The following is a 6,775-nucleotide window of genomic DNA, read 5'->3' as shown; positions in this document are numbered from 1 at the left end:
AGTAAACAATGACAGTGGAAACTCCAACCAAACCCTCGAGCATTTGGACTGTGGTTGTAGGCACTGGGAACCAGAACCTGTGAGGTTTATTCTTTTCTGTGCTGCAGATTTTGGCAAATCGCTCTCCCTACCATAGTTTTCCCTGAGCAGTTTGAGATCAGCTGGGTTTATTCTTTTATGAGTACTGGAGTGCAGGAATTGCTGTCTTCTGGTGAAAATAAATACAAAAATCCTGAAGCACGACTCCAAAGAGAGATGAGCCTGCAAAAAAAAAAGCACCGCACTGGAAAGGGAGTATGTTTGGTTTGTCTTATTTTTCTTTTGCTTTCTGGGATTTTAGGATTCCTGTTGCAGGGATTGCACCAAGATGACAAACTAGAGAGTTTTCAAAATGGAAACACAATCCCCTGACTCCAGGAGCTCAGACTTAAATATCAACAAATAACTCAGGATGCAGTGCGAGTGCTGATGGAGCAGCTGACTCGGTGAGCGTGAGGTGAGCAGCTCAGGAGCCCCACAGAGCCCCACAGTCCTGATTTGCTGAACCCAGTGGAATGAATTCCTGCACTGGATGATCCATGTGCATGGGCCTCCATGGGATCACGGCCAACATTTGCCAAGAGCTGTGAGATGCTTGGATGAAAGAGACCACAGAAGTGCAAAGTATTACTTTTTCATGATTGCTGCAATTGCTATCCTTGGGGCTGTCCAAATACCGTTGTTCCAAGTGAAAATATAAAACCCTTTTGGCACGTTTTTGTTTTGCGTTGTGATAAATAGAAATGCAGGAGGGGAAAAAAAAATCTTCTCCTAAGAGCGAGAGAAGGAAAAGCAGCCCCTGTGCAATTTGTTACACATCTCATATGTCTCTGACTGCTAGCTGCAGAGATATTTAGAGGGAATATTTAGCCAACCCAGTGCACAGCCTCTGGAGTCCCGGCTTCTGCTTTGGTCCATGCTTGGTTGAACCTTTACAGCAGCTTTATGGTTTTTCAGCACAGCATTTCAGGAGAGGCTTTGATTCTGGAGGATGCCAACTGCGCCGAGTGAAGCTAAGATGATTAATCAAATTATTTGAAGGGCGTTCGCCAGAGCTGGGCAGTGACCAGTCTCTGTCCTAATCTCTGGATTGAGATGTCAAAGCTCGGAGCACTGAGCTCGCCAGGAGGCAGAGGGTGGAAAGAAATCTCCAGCAGCAAACAGCCTGGCAGGGCTGCCCGTGGTGGGGAGGGAAGCTGGCCATCAGGGGCCATGGGCTGCTGCTGCCCAGTGGGCAGGGGGAGGCTGGGGGGCTTTGTGTGTCAGCAAGGCTGGACAAAGCTTCTCTGGCTGTGATGGAACAGGAACAAGGTGATGGTTGTGGCTCATGCTGCCTTCCTCCCACCAGGCTGCAGGGAAGAAGGGGGAATGGTGGGGATGTGCAGAGCTCCTGCACCTCCCAGCTGGCCACAGGGTGAGGAGGGATCTCTGCTCCCATGTCAGTTTAGGTTGTGGCTGAGCAGGATGGAGGTGTAGAAGGGATACAGGCACTGACCGAGTCATTTTGAACTTGGTGCCCGTGTCAGGTGCTATGGGGAGCTGGGGCTTTGGTTGGGAATGGTGCAGGATGGGTGGTGTGGGATGAGGCTGGCAGAGGGCTCCAGGAGATGAGAAACACAGTGGGAAGCAGGGGCTTTGGCTCGGTGACGTGCTTTTCCCTTCAGGGACCAGCTGGGTTTTTGCCCACTCTGTTCAGTGAGTGCTTGGTTATATTGCCAGTTAAGGATGAAGCCAAAGCACCTGAGAAGGAGAAGGCACACGCTGCAGCAGCACAGCCCAGGGCTGGGGCTGAGGGGAAAGCCACTCGCAGGGGACGAGGGACCCTCCTGTGCCCTCCTTGCCCTGCTGCTCTCGGGCTGCAGGCAGATGGGCTTTCCCAGTGCCAGGGCGAGCACTTGGCACTGCCGCTGAGGGAATTGCAGGTCTCCAGCTGGCTGGGCGGGGCAGCATCTCTGCTTCCAGGTGAGCCCAAAGCGCGCCGGGATCCCCTTTGCTGCAGGAGCCGACCGCCCTGAGCCGCTCCCGGACACTGCCCCGAGCATCCTCCCCGGCACACTGCGGGGCTGATTTCCTGCCCACCACTCCACTCTTCCTCTGCAAACCCTCTTTGCGTCTCTCTTCCAGCCCCACCCCGGGCCGGAGCGGCGCCGGGCCCCGCTCGCCACCTGCGCGGCTCCGCTGGCCCCCGGCCAGCCCCGCTCGGCCGAGCTGCCGCCTCCGCGGCCGCTGCACCGGGCACCGCTGCCCGCGGCGCCGCCGGCACGTGTGGCCATCAGCTGATGGCGAGGATGACTCAGCCGGCAGCTGTCGGGCCCCTAAAATAATGACAAAAACAATTAGCAGTCCAAGCAGTAGCCTCTCCTTAATTATCTCCTCCGAGTTTAATTAACTAGCTAAATTATCAGCAGTAATGTAGGCATTAATTATGTCAAATTACAGTGTAAAAATCACAAAGTGTGGAAAATGTCAATTCAGCTGCGCTCACCTGCCGGGCTGAGGCAGTGCCGGTGACAGAGGCTCAGCCTGGCACCGGGGAAGGGCTGCTCCTCCTCCCCGGGGATCAGCATCCTGCCACGGCAGCCTCAGTGACACCGCGGGGACACCAGCACCGATGCCGACAGGAGCCCGTGGCGCAGTTTTAGTTGGGAGCCGGTGGGGGCTGCCTGGATGGGTGCTGGAGTGGGGAGGGGGGAACATTTTGGCTCTGGCAGAGGGAGGGGAAGGAGCACGGCTCCCCAAACCAGATGGCTTGGATGCTGAATTATTAAATTATGAATATTAATACAAATCAGACACGGAAGAGGTAATAATTTTGCTGCCCTACAGAAATAATTAACATAATTTTGATAAATTACATGATAAGAGAATCTCAAAATTGAGGTAGATTTATCTTAATTAATATCTTGGACTTGCTCCGAAAGGTAAATTGTTCCACTGGGGACTGGGGAAGGGTGGAGAAGGGGCCCCTGGCTCTGTGAGCCAGACCTTTCCCAGGGTTAGCATGGTGGGGAGGACAGGGCTCTCCCCCAGGCTGCACCCCAGCCCTGGCTCTGAGGGTGCAATGTCAGGGTCATTTCCACCCCCACGGGGACACCGAGTGACTTATTTCAGGTTGCATGGGTTGGTCAGAGAGCAGGAGTCTGAACTGGTGTCTCCAAGCTCCTTTGGACGCAGACCCACCCTCCCCTGGGCTCTGCCAGGCATTTTTCCACAGCCCAGTGCTGGGCAGGCACTGAGGTCTGAGCTACAAATGGCTTCACCAACAACTGCTGCCCAAGTGTCCCTTGGCTTTGCTTCAGGTGCCCCTGCTTGGGCACATGAGCATTGCAACCTGTGTGCCTGTTCCATCCATCCATCCATCCATCCATCCATCCATCCATCCATCCATCCATCATCCATCCATCCATCCATCCATCCATCCATCATCCATCCATCCATCCATCATCCATCCATCATCCATCCATCCATCCATCCATCCATCCATCCATCATCCATCCATCATCCATCCATCCATCCATCCATCATCCATCCATCCATCCATCCATCCATCATCCATCCATCATCCATCCATCATCCATCCATCCATCCATCCATCCATCCATCATCCATCCATCCATCCATCCATCCATCCATCCATCCATCCATCATCCATCCATCATCCATCCATCATCCATCCATCCATCATCCATCCATCCCTCCATCCATCCATCCATCCATCCATCCATCCATCCATCCATCATCCATCCATCCATCCATCCATCCATCCATCCATCATCCATCCATCCATCCATCCATCCATCCATCCATCCATCCATCATCCATCCATCATCCATCCATCATCCATCCATCCATCATCCATCCATCCCTCCATCCATCCATCCATCATCCATCCATCCATCATCCATCCATCCATCCATCCATCCATCCATCCATCCATCATCCATCCATCCATCATCCATCCATCCATCCATCCATCCATCCATCCATCCATCCATCATCCATCCATCCATCATCCATCCATCCATCCATCATCCATCCATCCATCCATCCATCCATCCATCCATCCATCCATCCATCCATCCATCATCCATCCATCCATCCATCCATCCATCCATCCATCCATCCATCCATCCATCCTCACGGACACTCTGGGCAGCTGCAGCAAGTTCAGGGGTTTGCTTTTTGCTGATGAGGTACCACAGGCTGAACCAATGTTGGTGGGGACAACTGGAAGGAAAGGGGACATTCAGTTATTGGGTGATTTGCTTCACCATCCCTCCCTGTGGTGCTGCCACTGTCCTGTGTGGTTTTCCTTTGGCTGCATGACTCCAGGTAAGTCCATGTCCCTCTCCAAGTGTGTGTGTGATGATGGGCAGTGCCCTTCCCTTTTGCAAGCTGGGGTTTTCCCCACATCTTTGTCTTGGTGCTGCTGCTCATCAGCTCTGCCTGCAAAGGTGGAAATCTGCCCAAAAATTTATGTAAAAACAGGGTGTGCAAAATTGCTTTATATTATATTTGCATAAAATGTAGTACTTAAATCTCAGAGTCATCCAGGAAGATGTAATCTTCCAGCAGTGGCTTAACCCCCAGAACATCCCCCAGGCACAGGCAATGCTGGTACAGATGTGTGCATGGAGATCATCCATAGCTTGTGGCATCAAAGCTGCAACTGGAATTACACGGCTAATTGCAAAATTAAAGTCAGTTATTGTTTACTATGACATTTTTGTAAAGTCAGATCAGGCGATGCAGGAGGAGATGTTGTCTGTACATCCATATTGTCCATTTTAAGGGTCCAGAGCTGTGGCCCCACCACAATTCTTCCTGGAGCCTGGTTATGTTTCAAGTATGTGTCTGCTGAAAGGGCTTAGAGCTTGGTTACTTGATGTGTTCTGACACAGGGAGCAGGAGGAGAGCAAGGAGCAGCCAGGAGAGGCTGTTCTCAGGAGGCTCCAGTCTTGGTCTCGAGCTTGAGAGGTTTTTAGATGCACATCCATGTGTTTGCCAGCTTAATTGGCAAAAGCTTTAATTTTTCAGAAGGGTTAGAAATCTTGTTGATCTGTTCCCACTGGCAGGATTTAAAGCCTCAAACACTTTACTTTTTTCAAAGAGCTGTACAAATGTTAACTAATATACAGCCCCAGTTAAGCATAATCTCTAGATGGGGAAACAGAGTCACACACTGCATGAGTGCCTCAGCCTGGATGGGGAGTTGCTGGGTCCTTGTCCTGTGCTCCATCCAGAAGGCACTGTCATCACTTCCAAGCCTTCCCCGCTCTGCCTGATCCCCTTGCCTTGCTGCTGTAAAACCAAGCTGTATTTAATTGTTTTTGGCTGCACAGAAAATAACAAAAAGGGAAAATCCAAAGCCACTGATTGCTGCCATGCCAAGGCACGGGCTGGAAGCAGAGACTTCTCACCATGTGACAGCTTGGTGCAACCAGGTGAGACCAGGGATGGTGCCCAGGATAATAAGGGATATTCTTGGAGCACAGTAGGAAACTGTATTGGGAATATCATTCGTGGAAAATGCACAACAGGAGATCCTCTGCCCTGATGGGGACTTCCAACTCTGGACTAACACTCATTGCTGTTGTGGAGCATGTGGGCCAGCACCCCACCTGGTCACTCTGCCACCCCTGCTGCTCCCCACCCCGCTTGTGGGGTGGCAGAAGAGGGAGGTTTACCTTGGGGTCCCCTCTTGTGAACCCCATCAAACAGCCCCCGTGGCTGGAGCTTTGGCAGCCCCAGCAACAAAGAGGGAGTGAAACCACTGTGTGTGCCCAGTGCTGGAGATGCTGCTCAAACAAGGGCACCGTGCTGAGGGACACTGAGCTCCGTGCCACCCGTGCCCTGGGCTGGGGCACGAGCTGCTGGGCAGCCCTTCCTCACACACAGCTGCTTGGCACACAGCTCTGGCAGGGCAGGGGCTCCTCCTTTCACCCATCTGTGCATTTTCCATGCAGAGCAGAGTTTCTGGCGTTGCAGGAATGCCCCCGTGCTTCCCGGGGGAGCTGCTGTGAGCAGGGCTCACGCTGTGTGTAGATGTATGCACACACACACAGAGGGACGGCCTGGCACAAACCCCCGCACGTCCAAGGACTCAATCTCAGCCCAGCCTTAACCCCTTCACTGCTGCAGGAGGAAAATCCCGGCGGTCAGTGCTGCCAGGAGTGGGGGACATGCACCTGGTGGTACTTAAAGCCATTGAGAGGGGAAGAACGTGGCTGGTTCTTGGGGGGATCAGGTTGTTCAGCTGTATCCAAAGTAGGGGATGGAGAAAGGAAGTTGAAGCCCGGTGTAATGTAAGGCACAAAGGAAGGATTTTAGGAGGTCTGGGTGGAAGGAGGGTTGGATGGAGAGTGGGGTTGGAAGCACAGCCCCTTTCAGGCACCAACTCTGAGCTGGAGGAGGAGGGTGTGGAAGGGAGGGAAACGGAGGCAGGGAAATAGATGGACACATACGGAGAGGGGCAGTTGTTGGTGTGACCACCCTGCTTCTGCTTGACAGGGAGCCCTGTGTGGGGAGAAGGAATCCAGGCTGAGACAGCAGGAGAGTGCAGGAGCCATCCCTACACACACACATATGGGTGCAAGCAAGATGCTCCCACCTGGGAGAGCACATCTGTGCTGCAGAGCTGATGGAAACCTCATCATTCCCCTCCTCTTGCAAACTCCCCTCTGCTGGGGCTGGGTGAGGGGAGACTGGCACTGCTTCTGCCTTTTGTGGTTGCTGT

Source organism: Passer domesticus, chromosome 15 (genome assembly GCF_036417665.1).
Source record: "Passer domesticus isolate bPasDom1 chromosome 15, bPasDom1.hap1, whole genome shotgun sequence".
NCBI lineage: Eukaryota > Metazoa > Chordata > Aves > Passeriformes > Passeridae > Passer > Passer domesticus.
The sequence above is the reverse complement of the archived record's forward strand: the minus strand, read 5'-3'. Positions refer to the sequence as shown.